This window comes from Petromyzon marinus, unplaced genomic scaffold (assembly GCF_048934315.1).
Source record: "Petromyzon marinus isolate PM22_M1 ecotype Great Lakes invasive population unplaced genomic scaffold, UKy_Petmar_22M1.pri1.0 PM_Scaffold_7, whole genome shotgun sequence".
Classification (NCBI taxonomy): Eukaryota; Metazoa; Chordata; class Hyperoartia; order Petromyzontiformes; family Petromyzontidae; genus Petromyzon; species Petromyzon marinus.
In genome coordinates this window covers 3,229,409-3,257,322 of record NW_027423677.1, presented here as the reverse complement: position 1 = coordinate 3,257,322, position 27,914 = coordinate 3,229,409, and the positions used below count along the sequence as shown (strand labels likewise).

Here is a 27,914-nt window from a genome sequence, read left to right as displayed (position 1 = left end):
TCTTTGAAATAATAAAAAAAAAAACTATTCACCCCTAGAGTGGACAGGGTAACGAGGGTGATCCTAGCAAGCGAGGGAGCTGTAGTGGGACGGAACGGACGACGGCTCCCAGCCGACCTCTTCGCCTTTGTCGGTCTTGTCATCGTTGGAGGCCGGTCTCAGCTCTGCGAGGATCGCCTCAAACGTGGGGCGCTCTAACGGCGCGTGGCTCCAGCAGTGGTGCATCACCTTGCGGCTGTGGGGCGAGGGGAGGGTGCGGTGAGGGTGCGAGGAAGGCGAATCGTGCACAAGCTCGGACTGCGCTTTCACCTCTTCCAGTGCGCGTTCGTTCTCAGAATGGTTGAATGAGTGCCGATGATGTTAATGACGTCACGGAGGGGGATGAAGGGGGTCAGGTGGCGAGGGGGGTGAGGGGGGGGTGAGTAGGGAGAGGGTCATGAAGGCATAAAATTCCTACAGTATGGATTCACACAGCGGCGTCTAAATGCCACCGCATCTCCATACGTAGTGCAGAAACACTGGTCATGTTTATCTCGTAGAGAGAGAAGCAGTCTGTGGGTCTCTATGTGAGGAGTCTGTGGGTCGCAACAGCACGTACAGCTGGAAGTAGGACATTCCAGACTAAGAGGGTTCATAATGGCCGTGTCAACGACACTGAACCAGCCTGCACAACTCACTGCCAATAACACATATCACATAATTCACCCTTAAGAAATTGTTCAATCAATTAATTGAATCACTACAATTAAAACCAAAGAATCTCCCAGAACAAACACTTCGCACTCTCCTCCATCAGCCACCTGCATCGACAATAGAAACGCATCAGTCCAGCAGTGGATAAAACCTGGTGTGGGAGGTATGGGGGGGCGGCTTACACTTGCGGTGGACAGCCGGGTGGTGGCTGCATGCAGTAGTCATCGCAGATCAAGCGGTAGAACTTGTCATCGACTGCCATGCACCAGGGTAAGGGGCCTTTCCTACACCCACACACATCACACACCGAGGAGCACACACGTCACACCAAGGAGCACGCACATCACACACCGAGCAGGTTGCACAGGTCTCCTTTATCAAGACAAACGTGGAGCAGATTACAACTACAACTCTTCTACGCCTGTCACAATGCCCCCCTCTCCCCCCCCCCCCCAGTTTATGGGGGGGCGCGGGCCTCACTCCCCCCTTCGCGTCAGCCCCTACTAATAAATGGTCCGGTTGCATTGTGAATGCACCACTCGAATGACGTGCAGTCCCGTGGCACACTGTAACAGGCTCGTGATTTACTCAATACAATTCAACGTAAAAAAGTAAAAACGATCCCAAGACATTATTTAAAATAATGTATGGCCATCGTGTGTCAGCATCACACGCGAAAATTGGCATGTAAAAAAAAAACTTCACTGCGAAACACTCAATTGGGATTGCTCGCAGCAAACAGCACTTGACCTGCTTGCAGGTTAGGTGCTGAATAACCGTGTGTCACACAGAGAACAGTTGCCACTGAGGGTGCCCTTTTCAAATGCTTGAGATGAGATGTGATTACCGCGTGTAAATGTGCACACTAAAATAAAAATAAAATTATAAGCGAACTATTATTGTTTCAGGTGGCAGGATGGTGGAGCGGTGATCTTTGACCCTCGCAACAAGAAGGGCCTTGGTTAATTATCCGACTGGCACTTTGCGGAGTTTTCTACGTTCTCCCCTTTGTTCTGTATGGGTTATCCAGTTTGCTGACATAGCTTGAAAACACACAATCACAATGTAACTGGGTATTGGCCAAGCATCCCAATGCTAAAGTTACCTGCAAATTACTTCATTGGGATGACACTCGGCAGCAGAGCCAGATGATGGCATTGCTGGGGCCCTATGCCATTGTTAAGCTTAAGAGGCCCCTTCTATGAATGCCTGTATATTTTTGTCAGCAGAATGAAAATAACTGCTTTGGAGAGTCTTTTTTCTTACCGATCTTTATTTTTTAAACAATTATGTTATAACTCTAAACCTCGTGTCCATTTCTTCTTTCGTATTTAGAGCCCCCCCCCATCTCTTAATGCGAGGCCCTAAGCTATAAGTGTAGCCGGTGTGAGCTCGCCTGTGATGAATCACACGTATAATTGTGCACTCTTATTTTCTATGGGTAGCCAGGATAATTGTTTATTTAAGTGAATGCAATGGTGATCAGGGGATTGGACCCAGAGCCCCACGTACACAGTAGAGTACAAGGGAACGCCCACAATACAGATTTGAGCTGACCTCCAGATTGAGAAATTGAATTGTGTTGTGATGTGGAGGGTGTTTCTGATCGCTATTGCGACCATCCTGTCCCAACGGGAGGAGAGAGGACAGGGTGGACCGGCTACATGAGCTTACTCTCCGGCACTGTACAGCACAACATCGCCTCCCTACTGCAAAAAACTCGGCAGGACCCTCCTGAAAAAAAAAGTCTTTGGAATCAGTGAGGCCTGTCCTTGCGAGGACAGGCGTATTCTTGGTCGTCACAAGCGAACATTTGTTTCTCCACATTAATTTGTATCCCCTGGTTGCCATCAGGGCTGGGCGCTGCAAGCTTAGCTTCTGAGATCTGATGAGACTGGTAGCCGTTTTTTAAAAGGTAATTTCGGCATCTGGAGTCCACGCACGCAACAACTTTATGCAATTAAAACTAATAGTGTAAGCTAAGACTATAATTGTTGTCTGCTGTGAGTATGTTCTGTACTCAGTGCCCCAAATGTTTGTGGCAAGTGAAAGTTTGTCTCAGCAAAATATAAGATTTCTAACAGTAGCACGCCGTATGACCACACGTCGCTCTGCACCTTGTAGAGCCCATGGAACATGCTTTTTGGAGACATCCACTTTACAGGCAGAGGCACCTAACGGACATGACCGCATGGCCACAAGCACAACAACAATACGTTCAGTAAATTCAGTTCAGGGCGATGCTTCGCGATTCGTCATACGTTTTTTGCGTGAGGCCACATATTCATCTGGCCAACTTAGCGTCATCTAGCCCTCCACTACCCTGAAGGGTTAAATGTGTAATGACATCACGGGATGTCAATGCGTAGTACCGGCCCTAGAGGGGCTCGGTCAGCGCTGATTGATCAGCTGGATGGCATCACGCTTGGCGTGCAGTGCCAGCCCGACAGGATAGGGTGTGGGAATGCCGGCCGTAGGAAAGGGGTTACTAAAGGCCATGGCACTCTGGTTGACCCGAGAGAACACGTGACCGGTTAAGTCTACAAAGGGGCCCCAAGTGGGGGCTAGGGGTGGTCACGTGGTCGGGGTCCAGATCCTGCTGCTCGAGGATTCTAGAAGGTGGTCGTGGCCAAGGGCGGAGCCAGCCACACCACAGAGAATATAAGCCGGGTCCCCCAGAGGGACTGGCGTTGTTGTTCACCTTGAAGAAACCTTTGTCTGCGTCTACGTTCTACCGAGTCTCCAACACGTGGACCTGGACCCGAGCTGTGGTCCCGGTCTGTCGTAGCTAGTCATGTTGTAATTAGTGTAGTTAGCCTGGTGGTCACCACCACAGGTTATTCTGGGCCAGAGTTAACCGTGTACCACATGGTGGGGGGGGGAGGAGGATGGCGATTTGTGAAATTGCCCCATATTTTAAACTGTCGGCAGAGCAGAGAGATTGAATCCAATTACCGACCTCTGGATTGCAAGTCTAGGGTGGGGGGGCCATTGCACCACCGTGTGTGGCAGCACCCCCCACTCTTTTTTTTCTTAGGGGCTGTGCAAAATAAAATAAAAACATTGAGTACAATTAAAGTGATGGGCCTTCTATCCCGATGATGGTGATGACATTGGCGATACTGATAATGATGTTGATGATGCTAAGTAAGGTTCAGGACTCACATTGCCCTTCACCACGTAGTTGGGGTCAGTCTGGACGTCCCGTGCCAGCCCAAAGTCGCAAATCTTGGCGATGTGTCCATGCGTTACCAGCAATTTCCTCGCAGCCAGGTCGCAGTGGATGCACTAAAAAAAAGAAAAAAATTCCCTTTGTGGCCTTCAACAAACTTGGGGCAACTTCTGTGAAGGTCGGCCACGGTACACGGCGGGGTGGGTGCCCAGCACCACGCTCGGCCGCCTTTGTCTCCCCAGTGTAGATGTTTACACACTGCACCAGGTACTCATTTGAGACTGAGTCCACCTGGGGAGGCCCAAGACCGGTTCAGATACATGTCACTGGTGTTGGCCGTGAGCGGGAATAGAACTCTGGCCATTGGGTTCGTAGCACAGTGAACTAACCACTGAGCGACCACTCGCCACCCAGACAGACATATTAAGGGCAACAAAGACGTGCACCACAGACACAGTCACTTACAAAGACACAGTTAAACATGCACAGTCACAGGGACAGTTAAACATACTCTTTGGTTCATCTTCTTTGGTTCTTTCGGTAAAGTCACGTAGAATGAGAATAAAATAATAAATTGATAAAATAAAATAACACAATAATATTCTCACGACGTTTCGGCCACAACACAAGCGGCCTTCATCAGGTGAAGGGAGCGAGACTGTCTGGTAGGACAGCGCTGGAGTGGTCCCTTCACCTGATGAAGGCCGCTTGTGTTGTGGCCGAAACGTCGTGAGAATATTATTGTGTTATTTTATTTTATCAATTTATTATTTTATTCTCATTCTACGTGACTTTACCGAAAGAACCAAAGAAGATGAATCATTGCAGTCACGAAAGCTTTAAATCGAAATTTATACTCTTTGGTTCTTTCGGTAAAATAACGTAGGTATAAAATATAACAAATCACGATGTTTCGGGCGCAACACAACGGTCCCTCATCAGGTGGGAAAGCATGATCTGCTGCTGAGGCAGACTGTTTTAAAAGGTTTGAAATGGGTGTAGCCCAAGGGTCATAAAGAAGTGGGCGGGGCTAGTGATGTTAATGTGAGAAATTAGCATGTAAATGTAAGATCGGAGAGCGGCCTCCTCGACGAGGGCTTCAAAGCAAGACAGTTAAACACGCGCAGTCACACATGGTCAAATTGAAACACAGAGGTGAATTTCCGGAGGTTCTTAAAGATGGTCAAGGCCCTGTAGGGATAGAGGCAGACAGGCACGGAGACACATACCGAGAGACAGAGACAGGTTAAAATCATCACGTATTATCATTGTTCCACCACTCGTTTAACCCAGGAGAAAGACTGACTGCTGAGCCACTCCTCTCACGACTTATGTTCTTGTGAGCGAGGAAGGTTGTCCACCCCGGATGGAGTAGAGTCGCTCGCGATCGCTTCTCTCTCCGACGACGACGCGTCCCAGCCTGCGGCGCACAAGGAAGCCCGGACGACTCAGAAATGCCCTAACTATAGAGTATCTATAGTAGATCATCGATTATTCGGTGGCTTCAGGGGGGGGGGGGGAGAAGGGGACGCCGAATTTTTTTTAACATCGCCGGATATTCACAACATAATAATTTTAAATAGATATTTTTTTGCACATTCTTGCATAGCATTATGTTTTTTAATGTTGTGAATGTTTTTTTGTGTTTAAAATTAGTTTAATATGGGAAATTGGTATGAATAGACATACAAATACACGAAAAAATATCCTACTGTAAAATGTAACGGTATTTACTGTACCGTGCTTACCAATCCAATCTCGAAGACTCTGAATGGAGTGATGTATATACGTGCAGTATTGTCATTTTTTAAGTTGTATGAGGTGTATAATGTATCGTCTATAATATTTAACACTGAAATCAAGTCGGTGGTCGCTCTGGTTAATACCACGGTCTACTTCGCAGTAGACACAGTTAGAGAGAACACGTACATGATTCGAAAAAGAGAGTCGGCCAAGTGTTGTGTGGTGTAATTATCCAAATTTGAGAAATTTACTCGCGAATTATTCCATCGGGGAAGCTGCCTAATAACATCACAAACCCACTTGGCAGGGTAAAGCCCGCTTGCAAGGCTGTGGCTGCAAAGGGGCAGCTGCCCCCAGTCCATGGAAACTGGTATTGATGTAGTTTACGAATCGCCATGGGCGGCAAGGTGGCACATGGGTAAGTAACCCTTGCGTCTTGCAGCAAGAAAGCTGGGTTTGATTCCCGACTTGGGCGCGTTTCGGCGTGGAGTTGTCATCTTCTCTCCCCCTGTTCGTCAGAGTGTGTAAGTGCAATGGAGTGTTTGAGTGAGTATGTGAGCGAGTGAGTTAGCGTGAATGTGTGAGTGTGTGAAGATTGTATGTTCTCCTCCGCGTTCTCGCGTTTCCTCCCATAGTAAAAAATACCCAATACAACGAGTCTGGCATTGGGCAAAACATCCCAATACTGAAAAATCACCTGCAAATTACTCAATTGGGACTACACAGTGACGGCAAAAACTTCGCAGGACCCTCATGAAGAAGTCTTGAGTTTTTGCACAGTAAACAAATGTAATAATAAATCTTGACTTAAAGCTTTTGTGACTGCAGGAAGACATATTCTTTGGGTCTTTTGGTAACGTCACGTAGATAGGTTCAAATGAAATAACCAAAAATAACAAAAAACTACGACGTTTCGATCGCAACACAAGCCTTCGTCATCAGGAAGAAAAAAAGAGAGGGGGACAGCTGCTGAGGCAGACAGTCTGCCTTATCTGAACCGGTGTTGTGCCTATCCTAGGTAAACTCTGTCTTAAATGAGTACCTGGTGCAGTGTGTAGACATGAGCACTGGGGAGACAGAGGTGGCTGCATGCGCGTGGTGCTGGCCACCCACCTCCTCGTGGGCCATGCCGCCTAACAGCAGCACAGTCTGTTAAGGCTTATTTGGGTGATCTTCATCTTTGTTGTACGCTTGTGCCATCTTGTATGTCCGCTGTCACAGATTCCAGGCTACAACCCTCCGGAGTCCACCCCAATGGGCTCCCCTTCTCCCCGTTCTAAAAAACCCAGACAGTACTCGTGCATCATGCATGCGGTGTCAACAAGAGGTAAGAGGTGCATGAGTGGGCACACACTCTGGGTTTTACATCTGCAGAGTTAGTTAAGTGTACAGTGTGCTCGCAAGCAGAGGTGAACAATAAAAAAAATCAGTGGCGGTTTTGAGAAACGCTACCCTGAAGTAATGGGCGGTTTGCACTCTTAACTTGCAATCCAGAAATTACTGGTTCGTTTTCCCATCGCAGCGTTTGAAACAGTGGCGCAATTTTCTTAAATTTACAATTTTTACCTTGCCAAACAGTACAAACAGCCAGGTGAGGTGTATAAGCGTCACTATGTATGAATAGTTTAGGACATCTTATGCTCACCAACTCACCCGTTCACGCACTCAACCACCAACTCAATCTCACTCAAACCACCAACTCACTCTCACTCAAATCACCAACTCACTCAATCATCAACTCACTCAACCCACCATCTCACTCAAACCACCATCTCACTCAAACCACCAACTCACTCAACCACCAACTCACTCAAACCACCAACTCACTCAACCACCAACTCACTCAAACCATCAACTCACTCAAACCACCATCTCACTCAAACCACCAACTCACTCAAACCACAATCTCCCTCAAACCATCAACTCACTCAAACCATCAACTCACTCAAACCACCATCTCACTCAAACCACCAACTCACTCAAACCACCATCTCACTCAAACCACCAACTCACTCAAACCACCAACTCACTCAAACCATCAACTCACTCAAACCACCAACTCACTCAAACCACCATCTCACTCAAACCACCAACTCACTCAAACCACCAACTCACTCAAACCACCATCTCACTCAAACCACCAACTCACTCAACCACCAACTCACTCAAGCCACCAACTCACTCAAACCACCATCTCACTCAAACCACCATCTCACTCGAACCATCAACTCACTCAAACCACCATCTCACTCAAACCAACAACTCACTCAAACCACCATCTCACTCAAACCACCAACTCACTCAAACCCTATCTCACTCAAACCACCATCTCACTCAAACCACCAACTCACTCAAACCACCATCTCACTCAAACCACCATCTCACTCAAACCACCATCTCACTCAAACCACCATCTCACTCAAACCACCATCTCACTCAAACCACCATCTCACTCAAACCACCAACTCACTCAAACCACCATCTCACTCAAACCATCAACTCACTCAAACCACCAACTCACTCTCACTCAAACCACCAACTCACTCAAACTACCAACTCACTCAAACCACCAACTCACTCTCACTCAAACCACCAACTCACTCAACCATCAACTCACTCAACCCACCATCTCACTCAAACCACCAACTCACTCAAACCACCAACTCACTCAAACCACCATCTCACTCAACCATCAACTCACTGAAACCACCAACTCACTCAAACCATCAACTCACTCAAACCACCATCTCACTCAAACCACCAACTCACTCAAACCACCATCTCACTCAAACCACCAACTCACTCAAACCACCATCTCACTCAAACCACCAACTCAATCAAACCACCAACTCACTCAAACCACCATCTCACTCAAACCACCAACTCACTCAAACCACCATCTCACTCAAACCACCAACTCACTCAAACCACCAACTCACTCAAACCACCATCTCACTCAAACCACCAACTCACTCAACCACCAACTCACTCAAACCACCAACTCACTCAACCACCATCTCACTCAAACCACCATCTCACTCAAACCACCATCTCACTCGAACCATCAACTCACTCAAACCACCAACTCACTCAAACCACCAACTCACTCGAACCATCAACTCACTCAAACCACCAACTCACTCAAACCACCAACTCACTCAAACCACCATCTCACTCAAACCACCATCTCACTCGAACCATCAACTCACTCAAACCACCATCTCACTCAAACCACCATCTCACTCAAACCTCCAACTCACTCAAACCACCAACTCACTCAACCACCAACTCACTCAAGCCACCAACTCACTCAAACCACCAACTCACTCAACCACCAACTCACTCAAGCCACCAACTCACTCAAACCACCATCTCACTCAAACCACCATCTCACTCGAACCATCAACTCACTCAAACCACCATCTCACTCAAACCAACAACTCACTCAAACCACCATCTCACTCAAACCACCAACTCACTCAAACCACCATCTCACTCAAACCACCATCTCACTCAAACCACCAACTCACTCAAACCACCATCTCACTCAAACCACCATCTCACTCAAACCACCATCTCACTCAAACCACCATCTCACTCAAACCACCATCTCACTCAAACCACCATCTCACTCAAACCATCAACTCACTCAAACCACCAACTCACTCTCACTCAAACCACCAACTCACTCAAACTACCAACTCACTCAAACCACCAACTCACTCTCACTCAAACCACCAACTCACTCAACCATCAACTCACTCAACCCACCATCTCACTCAAACCACCAACTCACTCAAACCACCATCTCACTCAAACCACCAACTCACTCAAACCACCATCTCACTCAAACCACCAACTCACTCAAACCACCAACTCACTCAAACCATCAACTCACTCAAACCACCAACTCACTAAAACCACCATCTCACTCAAACCACCAACTCACTCAAACCACGAACTCACTCAAACCATCAACTCACTCAAACCACCAACTCACTCAAACCACCATCTCACTCAAACCACCAACTCACTCAAACCACCAACTCACTCAAACCACCATCTCACTCAAACCACCAACTCACTCAACCACCAACTCACTCAAACCACCAACTCACTCAACCACCATCTCACTCAAACCACCATCTCACTCAAACCACCAACTCACTCAAACCACCATCTCACTCAAACCACCAACTCACTCAACCACCAACTCACTCAAACCACCAACTCACTCAACCACCATCTCACTCGAACCATCAACTCACTCAAACCACCAACTCACTCAAACCACCAACTCACTCAAACCACCATCTCACTCAAACCACCATCTCACTCGAACCATCAACTCACTCAAACCACCATCTCACTCAAACCACCAACTCACTCAAATCACCATCTCACTCAACCACCATCTCACTCAACCACCATCTCACTCAAACCTCCAACTCACTCAAACCACCAACTCACTCAACCACCAACTCACTCAAGCCACCAACTCACTCAAACCACCATCTCACTCAAACCACCATCTCACTCGAACCATCAACTCACTCAAACCACCATCTCACTCAAACCAACAACTCACTCAAACCACCATCTCACTCAAACCACCAACTCACTCAAACCACCATCTCACTCAAACCACCATCTCACTCAAACCACCAACTCACTCAAACCACCATCTCACTCAAACCACCATCTCACTCAAACCACCATCTCACTCAAACCACCATCTCACTCAAACCACCATCTCACTCAAACCACCATCTCACTCAAACCATCAACTCACTCAAACCACCAACTCACTCTCACTCAAACCACCAACTCACTCAAACTACCAACTCACTCAAACCACCAACTCACTCTCACTCAAACCACCAACTCACTCAACCATCAACTCACTCAACCCACCATCTCACTCAAACCACCAACTCACTCAAACCACCAACTCACTCAAACCACCATCTCACTCAACCATCAACTCACTGAAACCACCAACTCACTCAAACCATCAACTCACTCAAACCACCATCTCACTCAAACCACCAACTCACTCAAACCACCATCTCACTCAAACCACCAACTCACTCAAACCACCAACTCACTCAAACCATCAACTCACTCAAACCACCATCTCACTCAAACCACCAACTCACTCAAACCACCATCTCACTCAAACCACCAACTCACTAAAACCACCATCTCACTCAAACCACCAACTCACTCAAACCACGAACTCACTCAAACCATCAACTCACTCAAACCACCAACTCACTCAAACCACCAACTCACTCAAACCACCATCTCACTCAAACCACCATCTCACTCGAACCATCAACTCACTCAAACCACCAACTCACTCAAACCACCAACTCACTCAAACCACCATCTCACTCAAACCACCATCTCACTCGAACCATCAACTCACTCAAACCACCATCTCACTCAAACCACCAACTCACTCAAATCACCATCTCACTCAACCACCATCTCACTCAACCACCATCTCACTCAAACCTCCAACTCACTCAAACCACCAACTCACTCAACCACCAACTCACTCAAGCCACCAACTCACTCAAACCACCATTTCACTCAAACCACCATCTCACTCGAACCATCAACTCACTCAAACCACCATCTCACTCAAACCAACAACTCGCTCAAACCACCATCTCACTCAAACCACCAACTCACTCAAACCACCATCTCACTCAAACCACCATCTCACTCAAACCACCAACTCACTCAAACCACCATCTCACTCAAACCACCATCTCACTCAAACCACCATCTCACTCAAACCACCATCTCACTCAAACCACCATCTCACTCAAACCACCATCTCACTCAAACCATCAACTCACTCAAACCACCAACTCACTCTCACTCAAACCACCAACTCACTCAAACTACCAACTCACTCAAACCACCAACTCACTCTCACTCAAACCACCAACTCACTCAACCATCAACTCACTCAACCCACCATCTCACTCAAACCACCAACTCACTCAAACCACCAACTCACTCAAACCACCATCTCACTCAACCATCAACTCACTGAAACCACCAACTCACTCAAACCATCAACTCACTCAAACCACCATCTCACTCAAACCACCAACTCACTCAAACCACCATCTCACTCAAACCACCAACTCACTCAAACCACCAACTCACTCAAACCATCAACTCACTCAAACCACCATCTCACTCAAACCACCAACTCACTCAAACCACCATCTCACTCAAACCACCAACTCACTAAAACCACCATCTCACTCAAACCACCAACTCACTCAAACCACGAACTCACTCAAACCATCAACTCACTCAAACCACCAACTCACTCAAACCACCAACTCACTCAAACCACCAACTCACTCAAACCACCAACTCACTCAAACCACCATCTCACTCAAACCACCAACTCACTCAACCACCAACTCACTCAAACCACCAACTCACTCAACCACCATCTCACTCAAACCACCATCTCACTCAAACCACCATTTCACTCGAACCATCAACTCACTCAAACCACCATCTCACTCAAACCACCAACTCACTCAAATCACCATCTCACTCAACCACCATCTCACTCAACCACCATCTCACTCAAACCTCCAACTCACTCAAACCACCAACTCACTCAAACCACCATCTCACTCAAACCACCACCATCTCACTCAAACCTCCAACTCACTCAAACCACCAACTCACTCAAACCACCATCTCACTCAAACCACCACCATCTCACTCAAACCACCAACTCACTCAAACCACCAACTCACTCAAACCACCATCTCACTCAAACCACCACCATCTCACTCAAACCTCCAACTCACTCAAATCACCAACTCACTCAAACCACCAACTCACTCAAACCACCAACTCACTCAAACCATCAACTCACTCAAACCACCAACTCACTCAAACCACCATCTCACACAAACCACCAACTCACTCAAACCACCAACTCACTCAAACCACCATCTCACTCAAACCACCAACTCACTCAACCACCAACTCACTCAAGCCACCAACTCACTCAAACCACCATCTCACTCAAACCACCATCTCACTCGAACCATCAACTCACTCAAACCACCATCTCACTCAAACCAACAACTCACTCAAACCACCAACTCACTCAAACCACCAACTCACTCAAACCACCATCTCACTCAAACCACCATCTCACTCAAACCACCAACTCACTCAAACCACCATCTCACTCAAACCACCATCTCACTCAAACCACCATCTCACTCAAACCACCATCTCACTCAAACCACCATCTCACTCAAACCATCATCTCACTCAAACCACCAACTCACTCAAACCACCATCTCACTCAAACCATCAACTCACTCAAACCACCAACTCACTCTCACTCAAACCACCAACTCACTCAAACTACCAACTCACTCAAACCACCAACTCACTCTCACTCAAACCACCAACTCACTCAACCATCAACTCACTCAACCCACCATCTCACTCAAACCACCAACTCACTCAAACCACCAACTCACTCAAACCACCAACTCACTCAAACCACCATCTCACTCAACCATCAACTCACTGAAACCACCAACTCACTCAAACCATCAACTCACTCAAACCACCATCTCACTCAAACCACCACCATCTCACTCAAACCTCCAACTCACTCAAACCACCAACTCACTCAAACCACCATCTCACTCAAACCACCACCATCTCACTCAAACCAGCAACTCACTCAAACCACCAACTCACTCAAACCACCATCTTACTCAAACCACCACCATCTCACTCAAACCTCCAACTCACTCAAACCACCAACTCACTCAAACCACCAACTCACTCAAACCACCAACTCACTCAAACCATCAACTCACTCAAACCACCAACTCACTCAAATCACCATCTCACACAAACCACCAACTCACTCAAACCACCAACTCACTCAAACCACCATCTCACTCAAACCACCAACTCACTCAACCACCAACTCACTCAAGCCACCAACTCACTCAAACCACCATCTCACTCAAACCACCATCTCACTCGAACCATCAACTCACTCAAACCACCATCTCACTCAAACCAACAACTCACTCAAACCACCAACTCACTCAAACCACCAACTCACTCAAACCACCATCTCACTCAAACCACCATCTCACTCAAACCACCAACTCACTCAAACCACCATCTCACTCAAACCACCATCTCACTCAAACCACCATCTCACTCAAACCACCATCTCACTCAAACCACCATCTCACTCAAACCATCAACTCACTCAAACCACCAACTCACTCTCACTCAAACCACCAACTCACTCAAACTACCAACTCACTCAAACCACCAACTCACTCTCACTCAAACCACCAACTCACTCAACCATCAACTCACTCAACCCACCACCTCACTCAAACCACCAACTCACTCAAACCACCAACTCACTCAAACCACCATCTCACTCAACCATCAACTCACTGAAACCACCAACTCACTCAAACCATCAACTCACTCAAACCACCATCTCACTCAAACCACCAACTCACTCAAACCACCATCTCACTCAAACCACCAACTCACTCAAACCACCAACTCACTCAAACCATCAACTCACTCAAACCACCAACTCACTAAAACCACCATCTCACTCAAACCACCAACTCACTCAAACCACGAACTCACTCAAACCATCAACTCACTCAAACCACCAACTCACTCAAACCACCATCTCACTCAAACCACCAACTCACTCAAACCACCAACTCACTCAAACCACCATCTCACTCAAACCACCAACTCACTCAACCACCAACTCACTCAAACCACCAACTCACTCAAACCACCATCTCACTCAAACCACCATCTCACTCGAACCATCAACTCACTCAAACCACCATCTCACTCAAACCACCAACTCACTCAAATCACCATCTCACTCAACCACCATCTCACTCAAACCACCATCTCACTCAAACCAACAACTCACTCAAACCACCATCTCACTCAAACCACCAACTCACTCAAACCACCATCTCACTCAAACCACCATCTCACTCAAACCACCAACTCACTCAAACCACCAACTCACTCAAACCACCATCTCACTCAAACCACCACCATCTCACTCAAACCACCAACTCACTCAAACCACCAACTCACTCAAACCTCCATCTTACTCAAACCACCACCATCTCACTCAAACCTCCAACTCACTCAAACCACCAACTAACTCAAACCTCCAACTCACTCAAACCACCAACTCACTCAAACCATCAACTCACTCAAACCACCAACTCACTCAAATCACCATCTCACACAAACCACCAACTCACTCAAACCACCAACTCACTCAAACCACCATCTCACTCAAACCACCAACTCACTCAACCACCAACTCACTCAAGCCACCAACTCACTCAAACCACCATCTCACTCAAACCACCATCTCACTCGAACCATCAACTCACTCAAACCACCATCTCACTCAAACCAACAACTCACTCAAACTACCAACTCACTCAAACCACCAACTCACTCAAACCACCATCTCACTCAAACCACCATCTCACTCAAACCACCAACTCACTCAAACCACCATCTCACTCAAACCACCATCTCACTCAAACCACCATCTCACTCAAACCACCATCTCACTCAAACCACCATCTCACTCAAACCATCATCTCACTCAAACCACCAACTCACTCAAACCACCATCTCACTCAAACCATCAACTCACTCAAACCACCAACTCACTCTCACTCAAACCACCAACTCACTCAAACTACCAACTCACTCAAACCACCAACTCACTCTCACTCAAACCACCAACTCACTCAACCATCAACTCACTCAACCCACCACCTCACTCAAACCACCAACTCACTCAAACCACCAACTCACTCAAACCACCATCTCACTCAACCATCAACTCACTGAAACCACCAACTCACTCAAACCATCAACTCACTCAAACCACCATCTCACTCAAACCACCAACTCACTCAAACCACCATCTCACTCAAACCACCAACTCACTCAAACCACCAACTCACTCAAACCATCAACTCACTCAAACCACCAACTCACTAAAACCACCATCTCACTCAAACCACCAACTCACTCAAACCACGAACTCACTCAAACCATCAACTCACTCAAACCACCAACTCACTCAAACCACCATCTCACTCAAACCACCAACTCACTCAAACCACCAACTCACTCAAACCACCATCTCACTCAAACCACCAACTCACTCAACCACCAACTCACTCAAACCACCAACTCACTCAACCACCATCTCACTCAAACCACCATCTCACTCAAACCACCATCTCACTCGAACCATCAACTCACTCAAACCACCAACTCACTCAAACCACCAACTCACTCAAACCACCATCTCACTCAAACCACCATCTCACTCGAACCATCAACTCACTCAAACCACCATCTCACTCAAACCACCAACTCACTCAAATCACCATCTCACTCAACCACCATCTCACTCAACCACCATCTCACTCAAACCTCCAACTCACTCAAACCACCAACTCACTCAACCACCAACTCACTCAAGCCACCAACTCACTCAAACCACCATCTCACTCAAACCACCATCTCACTCGAACCATCAACTCACTCAAACCACCATCTCACTCAAACCAACAACTCACTCAAACCACCATCTCACTCAAACCACCAACTCACTCAAACCACCATCTCACTCAAACCACCATCTCACTCAAACCACCAACTCACTCAAACCACCATCTCACTCAAACCACCAACTCACTCAAACCACGAACTCACTCAAACCATCAACTCACTCAAACCACCATCTCACTCAAACCACCATCTCACTCAAACCACCATCTCACTCAAACCATCAACTCACTCAAACCACCAACTCACTCTCACTCAAACCACCATCTCACTCAAACCACCAACTCACTCAAACCACCAACTCACTCAAACCACCATCTCACTCAAACCACCAACTCACTCAACCACCAACTCACTCAAACCACCAACTCACTCAACCACCATCTCACTCAAACCACCATCTCACTCAAACCACCATCTCACTCGAACCATCAACTCACTCAAACCACCAACTCACTCAAACCACCAACTCACTCAAACCACCATCTCACTCAAACCACCATCTCACTCGAACCATCAACTCACTCAAACCACCATCTCACTCAAACCACCAACTCACTCAAATCACCATCTCACTCAACCACCATCTCACTCAACCACCATCTCACTCAAACCTCCAACTCACTCAAACCACCAACTCACTCAACCACCAACTCACTCAAGCCACCAACTCACTCAAACCACCATCTCACTCAAACCACCATCTCACTCAAACCACCAACTCACTCAAACCACCATCTCACTCAAACCATCAACTCACTCAAACCACCAACTCACTCTCACTCAAACCACCAACTCACTCAAACTACCAACTCACTCAAACCACCAACTCACTCTCACTCAAACCACCAACTCACTCAACCATCAACTCACTCAACCCACCACCTCACTCAAACCACCAACTCACTCAAACCACCAACTCACTCAAACCACCATCTCACTCAACCATCAACTCACTGAAACCACCAACTCACTCAAACCATCAACTCACTCAAACCACCATCTCACTCAAACCACCAACTCACTCAAACCACCATCTCACTCAAACCACCAACTCACTCAAACCACCAACTCACTCAAACCATCAACTCACTCAAACCACCAACTCACTAAAACCACCATCTCACTCAAACCACCAACTCACTCAAACCACGAACTCACTCAAACCATCAACTCACTCAAACCACCAACTCACTCAAACCACCATCTCACTCAAACCACCAACTCACTCAAACCACCAACTCACTCAAACCACCATCTCACTCAAACCACCAACTCACTCAACCACCAACTCACTCAAACCACCAACTCACTCAACCACCATCTCACTCAAACCACCATCTCACTCAAACCACCATCTCACTCGAACCATCAACTCACTCAAACCACCAACTCACTCAAACCACCAACTCACTCAAACCACCATCTCACTCAAACCACCATCTCACTCGAACCATCAACTCACTCAAACCACCATCTCACTCAAACCACCAACTCACTCAAATCACCATCTCACTCAACCACCATCTCACTCAACCACCATCTCACTCAAACCTCCAACTCACTCAAACCACCAACTCACTCAACCACCAACTCACTCAAGCCACCAACTCACTCAAACCACCATCTCACTCAAACCACCATCTCACTCGAACCATCAACTCACTCAAACCACCATCTCACTCAAACCAACAACTCACTCAAACCACCATCTCACTCAAACCACCAACTCACTCAAACCACCATCTCACTCAAACCACCATCTCACTCAAACCACCAACTCACTCAAACCACCATCTCACTCAAACCACCAACTCACTCAAACCACGAACTCACTCAAACCATCAACTCACTCAAACCACCATCTCACTCAAACCACCATCTCACTCAAACCACCATCTCACTCAAACCATCAACTCACTCAAACCACCAACTCACTCTCACTCAAACCACCATCTCACTCAAACCACCAACTCACTCAAACCACCAACTCACTCAAACCACCATCTCACTCAAACCACCAACTCACTCAACCACCAACTCACTCAAACCACCAACTCACTCAACCACCATCTCACTCAAACCACCATCTCACTCAAACCACCATCTCACTCGAACCATCAACTCACTCAAACCACCAACTCACTCAAACCACCAACTCACTCAAACCACCATCTCACTCAAACCACCATCTCACTCGAACCATCAACTCACTCAAACCACCATCTCACTCAAACCACCAACTCACTCAAATCACCATCTCACTCAACCACCATCTCACTCAACCACCATCTCACTCAAACCTCCAACTCACTCAAACCACCAACTCACTCAACCACCAACTCACTCAAGCCACCAACTCACTCAAACCACCATCTCACTCAAACCACCATCTCACTCGAACCATCAACTCACTCAAACCACCATCTCACTCAAACCAACAACTCACTCAAACCACCATCTCACTCAAACCACCAACTCACTCAAACCACCATCTCACTCAAACCACCATCTCACTCAAACCACCAACTCACTCAAACCACCATCTCACTCAAACCACCAACTGACTCAAACCACGAACTCACTCAAACCATCAACTCACTCAAACCACCATCTCACTCAAACCACCATCTCACTCAAACCACCATCTCACTCAAACCATCAACTCACTCAAACCACCAACTCACTCTCACTCAAACCACCAACTCACTCAAACTACCAACTCACTCAAACCACCAACTCACTCTCACTCAAACCACCAACTCACTCAACCATCAACTCACTCAACCCACCATCTCACTCAAACCACCAACTCACTCAAACCACCAACTCACTCAAACCACCATCTCACTCAACCATCAACTCACTGAAACCACCAACTCACTCAAACCATCAACTCACTCAAACCACCATCTCACTCAAACCACCAACTCACTCAAACCACCATCTCACTCAAACCACCATCTCACTCAAACCACCATCTCACTCGAACCATCAACTCACTCAAACCACCATCTCACTCAAACCACCAACTCACTCAAATCACCATCTCACTCAACCACCATCTCACTCAACCACCATCTCACTCAAACCTCCAACTCACTCAAACCACCAACTCACTCAACCACCAACTCACTCAAGCCACCAACTCACTCAAACCACCATTTCACTCAAACCACCATCTCACTCGAACCATCAACTCACTAAAACCACCATCTCACTCAAACCAACAACTCACTCAAACCATCATCTCACTCAAACCACCAACTCACTCAAACCACCATCTCACTCAAACCACCATCTCACTCAAACCACCAACTCACTCAAACCACCATCTCACTCAAACCACCATCTCACTCAAACCACCATCTCACTCAAACCACCATCTCACTCAAACCACCATCTCACTCAAACCACCATCTCACTCAAACCATCAACTCACTCACACCACCAACTCACTCTCACTCAAACCACCAACTCACTCAAACTACCAACTCACTCAAACCACCAACTCACTCTCACTCAAACCACCAACTCACTCAACCATCAACTCACTCAACCCACCATCTCACTCAAACCACCAACTCACTCAAACCACCAACTCACTCAAACCACCATCTCACTCAACCATCAACTCACTCAAACCACCATCTCACTCAAACCACTAACTCACTCAAATCACCATCTCACTCAACCACCATCTCACTCAACCACCATCTCACTCAAACCTCCAACTCACTCAAACCACCAACTCACTCAAACCACCATCTCACTCAAACCACCACCATCTCACTCAAACCTCCAACTCACTCAAACCACCAACTCACTCAAACCACCATCTCACTCAAACCACCACCATCTCACTCAAACCACCAACTCACTCAAACCACCAACTCACTCAAGCCACCATCTCACTCAAACCACCACCATCTCACTCAAACCTCCAACTCACTCAAACCACCAACTCACTCAAACCACCAACTCACTCAAACCACCAACTCACTCAAACCATCATCTCACTCAAACCACCAACTCACTCAAACCACCAACTCACTCAAGCCACCATCTCACTCAAACCACCACCATCTCACTCAAACCTCCAACTCACTCAAACCACCAACTCACTCAAACCACCAACTCACTCAAACCACCAACTCACTCAAACCATCATCTCACTCAAACCACCAACTCACTCAAACCACCAACTCACTCAAACCACCATCTCACTCAAACCTCCAACTCACTCAACCACCAACTCACTCAAGCCACCAACTCACTCAAACCACCATCTCACTCAAACCACCATCTCACTCGAACCATCAACTCACTCAAACCACCATCTCACTCAAACCAACAACTCACTCAAACCACCATCTCACTCAAACCACCAACTCACTCAAACCACCATCTCACTCAAACCACCATCTCACTCAAACCACCAACTCACTCAAACCACCATCTCACTCAAACCACCATCTCACTCAAACCACCATCTCACTCAAACCACCATCTCACTCAAACCACCATCTCACTCAAACCATCATCTCACTCAAACCACCAACTCACTCAAACCACCATCTCACTCAAACCATCAACTCACTCAAACCACCAACTCACTCTCACTCAAACCACCAACTCACTCAAACTACCAACTCACTCAAACCACCAACTCACTCTCACTCAAACCACCAACTCACTCAACCATCAACTCACTCAACCCACCATCTCACTCAAACCACCAACTCACTCAAACCACCAACTCACTCAAACCACCATCTCACTCAACCATCAACTCACTGAAACCACCAACTCACTCAAACCATCAACTCACTCAAACCACCATCTCACTCAAACCACGAACTCACTCAAACCATCAACTCACTCAAACCACCAACTCACTCAAACCACCATCTCACTCAAACCACCAACTCACTCAAACCACCAACTCACTCAAACCACCATCTCACTCAAACCACCAACTCACTCAAACCACGAACTCACTCAAACCATCAACTCACTCAAACCACCAGCTCACTCAAACCACCATCTCACTCAAACCACCAACTCACTCAAACCACCAACTCACTCAAACCACCATCTCACTCAAACCACCAACTCACTCAACCACCAACTCACTCAAACCACCAACTCACTCAACCACCATCTCACTCAAACCACCATCTCACTCAAACCACCATCTCACTCGAACCACCAACTCACTCAAACCATCAACTCACTCAAACCACCATCTCACTCAAACCACCAACTCACTCAAACCACCATCTCACTCAAACCACCAACTCACTCAAACCTCCAACTCACTCAAACCACCAACTCACTCAAACCACCAACTCACTCAAACCACCAACTCACTCAAACCACCATCTCACTCAAACCACCATCTCACTCAAACCACCATCTCACTCAAACCACCATCTCACTCAAACCACCATCTCACTCAAACCACCATCTCACTCAAACCATCAACTCACTCAAACCACCAACTCACTCTCACTCAAACCACCAACTCACTCAAACTACCAACTCACTCAAACCACCAACTCACTCTCACTCAAACCACCAACTCACTCAACCATCAACTCACTCAACCCACCATCTCACTCAAACCACCAACTCACTCAAACCACCAACTCACTCAAACCACCATCTCACTCAACCATCAACTCACTCAAACCACCATCTCACTCAAACCACCAACTCACTCAAATCACCATCTCACTCAACCACCATCTCACTCAACCACCATCTCACTCAAACCTCCAACTCACTCAAACCACCAACTCACTCAAACCACCATCTCACTCAAACCACCACCATCTCACTCAAACCTCCAACTCACTCAAACCACCAACTCACTCAAACCACCATCTCACTCAAACCACCACCATCTCACTCAAACCACCAACTCACTCAAACCACCAACTCACTCAAGCCACCATCTCACTCAAACCACCACCATCTCACTCAAACCTCCAACTCACTCAAACCACCAACTCACTCAAACCACCAACTCACTCAAACCACCAACTCACTCAAACCATCAACTCACTCAAACCACCAACTCACTCAAACCACCATCTCACTCAAACCACCAACTCACTCAAACCACCAACTCACTCAAACCACCATCTCACTCAAACCTCCAACTCACTCAACCACCAACTCACTCAAGCCACCAACTCACTCAAACCACCATCTCACTCAAACCACCATCTCACTCGAACCATCAACTCACTCAAACCACCATCTCACTCAAACCAACAACTCACTCAAACCACCATCTCACTCAAACCACCAACTCACTCAAACCACCATCTCACTCAAACCACCATCTCACTCAAACCACCAACTCACTCAAACCACCATCTCACTCAAACCACCATCTCACTCAAACCACCATCTCACTCAAACCACCATCTCACTCAAACCACCATCTCACTCAAACCATCATCTCACTCAAACCACCAACTCACTCAAACCACCATCTCACTCAAACCATCAACTCACTCAAACCACCAACTCACTCTCACTCAAACCACCAACTCACTCAAACTACCAACTCACTCAAACCACCAACTCACTCTCACTCAAACCACCAACTCACTCAACCATCAACTCACTCAACCCACCATCTCACTCAAACCACCAACTCACTCAAACCACCAACTCACTCAAACCACCATCTCACTCAACCATCAACTCACTGAAACCACCAACTCACTCAAACCATCAACTCACTCAAACCACCATCTCACTCAAACCACGAACTCACTCAAACCATCAACTCACTCAAACCACCAACTCACTCAAACCACCATCTCACTCAAACCACCAACTCACTCAAACCACCAACTCACTCAAACCACCATCTCACTCAAACCACCAACTCACTCAAACCACGAACTCACTCAAACCATCAACTCACTCAAACCACCAACTCACTCAAACCACTATCTCACTCAAACCACCAACTCACTCAAACCACCAACTCACTCAAACCACCATCTCACTCAAACCACCAACTCACTCAACCACCAACTCACTCAAACCACCAACTCACTCAACCACCATCTCACTCAAACCACCATCTCACTCAAACCACCATCTCACTCGAACCACCAACTCACTCAAACCATCAACTCACTCAAACCACCATCTCACTCAAACCACCAACTCACTCAAACCACCATCTCACTCAAACCACCAACTCACTCAAACCTCCAACTCACTCAAACCACCAACTCACTCAAACCACCAACTCACTCAAACCACCAACTCACTCAAACCATCAACTCACTCAAACCACCAACTCACTCAAACCACCACCTCACTCAAACCACCAACTCACTCAAACCACCAACTCACTCAAACCACCATCTCACTCAAACCACCAACTCACTCAACCACCAACTCACTCAAGCCACCAACTCACTCAAACCACCATCTCACTCAAACCACCATCTCACTCGAACCATCAACTCACTCAAACCACCATCTCACTCAAACCAACAACTCACTCAAACCACCATCTCACTCAAACCACCAACTCACTCAAACCACCATCTCACTCAAACCACCATCTCACTCAAACCACCAACTCACTCAAACCACCATCTCACTCAAACCACCATCTCACTCAAACCACCATCTCACTCAAACCACCATCTCACTCAAACCACCATCTCACTCAAACCATCATCTCACTCAAACCACCAACTCACTCAAACCACCATCTCACTCAAACCATCAACTCACTCAAACCACCAACTCACTCTCACTCAAACCACCAACTCACTCAAACTACCAACTCACTCAAACCACCAACTCACTCTCACTCAAACCACCAACTCACTCAACCATCAACTCACTCAACCCACCATCTCACTCAAACCACCAACTCACTCAAACCACCAACTCACTCAAACCACCATCTCACTCAACCATCAACTCACTGAAACCACCAACTCACTCAAACCATCAACTCACTCAAACCACCATCTCACTCAAACCACCAACTCACTCAAACCACCATCTCACTCAAACCACCAACTCACTCAAACCACCAACTCACTCAAACCATCAACTCACTCAAACCACCAACTCACTAAAACCACCATCTCACTCAAACCACCAACTCACTCAAACCACGAACTCACTCAAACCATCAACTCACTCAAACCACCAACTCACTCAAACCACCATCTCACTCAAACCACCAACTCACTCAAACCACCAACTCACTCAAACCACCATCTCACTCAAACCACCAACTCACTCAACCACCAACTCACTCAAACCACCAACTCACTCAACCACCATCTCACTCAAACCACCATCTCACTCAAACCACCATCTCACTCGAACCATCAACTCACTCAAACCACCAACTCACTCAAACCACCAACTCACTCAAACCACCATCTCACTCAAACCACCATCTCACTCGAACCATCAACTCACTCAAACCACCATCTCACTCAAACCACCAACTCACTCAAATCACCATCTCACTCAACCACCATCTCACTCAACCACCATCTCACTCAAACCTCCAACTCACTCAAACCACCAACTCACTCAACCACCAACTCACTCAAGCCACCAACTCACTCAAACCACCATCTCACTCAAACCACCATCTCACTCGATCCATCAACTCACTCAAACCACCATCTCACTCAAACCAACAACTCACTCAAACCACCATCTCACTCAAACCACCAACTCACTCAAACCACCATCTCACTCAAACCACCATCTCACTCAAACCACCAACTCACTCAAACCACCATCTCACTCAAACCACCATCTCACTCAAACCACCATCTCACTCAAACCACCATCTCACTCAAACCACCATCTCACTCAAACCACCATCTCACTCAAACCACCATCTCACTCAAACCATCAACTCACTCAAACCACCAACTCACTCTCACTCAAACCACCAACTCACTCAAACTACCAACTCACTCAAACCACCAACTCACTCAAACCACCAACTCACTCAACCATCAACTCACTCAACCCACCATCTCACTCAAACCACCAACTCACTCAAACCACCAACTCACTCAAACCACCATCTCACTCAACCACCATCTCACTCAAACCACCAACTCACTCAAACCACCATCTCACTCAAACCACCATCTCACTCAAACCACCATCTCACTCAAACCACCATCTCACTCAAACCACCATCTCACTCAAACCATCATCTCACTCAAACCACCAACTCACTCAAACCACCATCTCACTCAAACCATCAACTCACTCAAACCACCAACTCACTCTCACTCAAACCACCAACTCACTCAAACTACCAACTCACTCAAACCACCAACTCACTCTCACTCAAACCACCAACTCACTCAACCATCAACTCACTCAACCCACCATCTCACTCAAAACCACCAACTCACTCAAACCACCAACTCACTCAAACCACCATCTCACTCAACCATCAACTCACTGAAACCACCAACTCACTCAAACCATCAACTCACTCAAACCACCATCTCACTCAAACCACGAACTCACTCAAACCATCAACTCACTCAAACCACCAACTCACTCAAACCACCATCTCACTCAAACCACCAACTCACTCAAACCACCAACTCACTCAAACCACCATCTCACTCAAACCACCAACTCACTCAAACCACGAACTCACTCAAACCATCAACTCACTCAAACCACCAACTCACTCAAACCACCATCTCACTCAAACCACCAACTCACTCAAACCACCAACTCACTCAAACCACCATCTCACTCAAACCACCAACTCACTCAACCACCAACTCACTCAAACCACCAACTCATCCACCATCTCACTCAAACCACCATCTCACTCAAACCACCATCTCACTCGAACCACCAACTCACTCAAACCATCAACTCACTCAAACCACCATCTCACTCAAACCACCAACTCACTCAAACCACCATCTCACTCAAACCACCAACTCACTCAAACCTCCAACTCACTCAAACCACCAACTCACTCAAACCACCAACTCACTCAAACCACCAACTCACTCAAACCATCAACTCACTCAAACCACCAACTCACTCAAACCACCACCTCACTCAAACCACCAACTCACTCAAACCACCAACTCACTCAAACCACCATCTCACTCAAACCACCAACTCACTCAACCACCAACTCACTCAAGCCACCAACTCACTCAAACCACCATCTCACTCAAACCACCATCTCACTCGAACCATCAACTCACTCAAACCACCATCTCACTCAAAACCAACAACTCACTCAAACCACCATCTCACTCAAACCACCAACTCACTCAAACCACCATCTCACTCAAACCACCATCTCACTCAAACCACCAACTCACTCAAACCACCATCTCACTCAAACCAACATCTCACCCAAACCACCATCTCACTCAAACCACCATCTCACTCAAACCACCATCTCACTCAAACCATCATCTCACTCAAACCACCAACTCACTCAAACCACCATCTCACTCAAACCATCAACTCACTCAAACCACCAACTCACTCTCACTCAAACCACCAACTCACTCAAACTACCAACTCACTCAAACCACCAACTCACTCTCACTCAAACCACCAACTCACTCAACCATCAACTCACTCAACCCACCATCTCACTCAAACCACCAACTCACTCAAACCACCAACTCACTCAAACCACCATCTCACTCAACCATCAACTCACTGAAACCACCAACTCACTCAAACCATCAACTCACTCAAACCACCATCTCACTCAAACCACCAACTCACTCAAACCACCATCTCACTCAAACCACCAACTCACTCAAACCACCAACTCACTCAAACCATCAACTCACTCAAACCACCAACTCACTAAAACCACCATCTCACTCAAACCACCAACTCACTCAAACCACGAACTCACTCAAACCATCAACTCACTCAAACCACCAACTCACTCAATCCACCATCTCACTCAAACCACCAACTCACTCAAACCACCAACTCACTCAAACCACCATCTCACTCAAACCACCAACTCACTCAACCACCAACTCACTCAAACCACCAACTCACTCAACCACCATCTCACTCAAACCACCATCTCACTCAAACCACCATCTCACTCGAACCATCAACTCACTCAAACCACCAACTCACTCAAACCACCAACTCACTCAAACCACCATCTCACTCAAACCACCATCTCACTCGAACCATCAACTCACTCAAACCACCATCTCACTCAAACCACCAACTCACTCAAATCACCATCTCACTCAACCACCATCTCACTCAACCACCATCTCACTCAAACCTCCAACTCACTCAAACCACCAACTCACTCAACCACCAACTCACTCAAGCCACCAACTCACTCAAACCACCATCTCACTCAAACCACCATCTCACTCGATCCATCAACTCACTCAAACCACCATCTCACTCAAACCAACAACTCACTCAAACCACCATCTCACTCAAACCACCAACTCACTCAAACCACCATCTCACTCAAACCACCATCTCACTCAAACCACCAACTCACTCAAACCACCATCTCACTCAAACCACCATCTCACTCAAACCACCATCTCAC

The 27,914-nt window shown here is 47.0% G+C and overlaps 1 long non-coding RNA gene across 1 annotated transcript in view; it reads left to right on the top strand.

Moving 5' to 3' along the window:
* Positions 1-27,914, top strand: part of LOC142923764 (uncharacterized) — a 48,967-nt gene that overhangs the window by 4,299 nt on the left and 16,754 nt on the right. Inside the window, exon 2 of the long non-coding RNA XR_012940827.1 lies at positions 6,830-6,935. This is a non-coding gene — a long non-coding RNA (uncharacterized LOC142923764). The remainder of the gene's footprint in view (positions 1-6,829; positions 6,936-27,914) is intronic.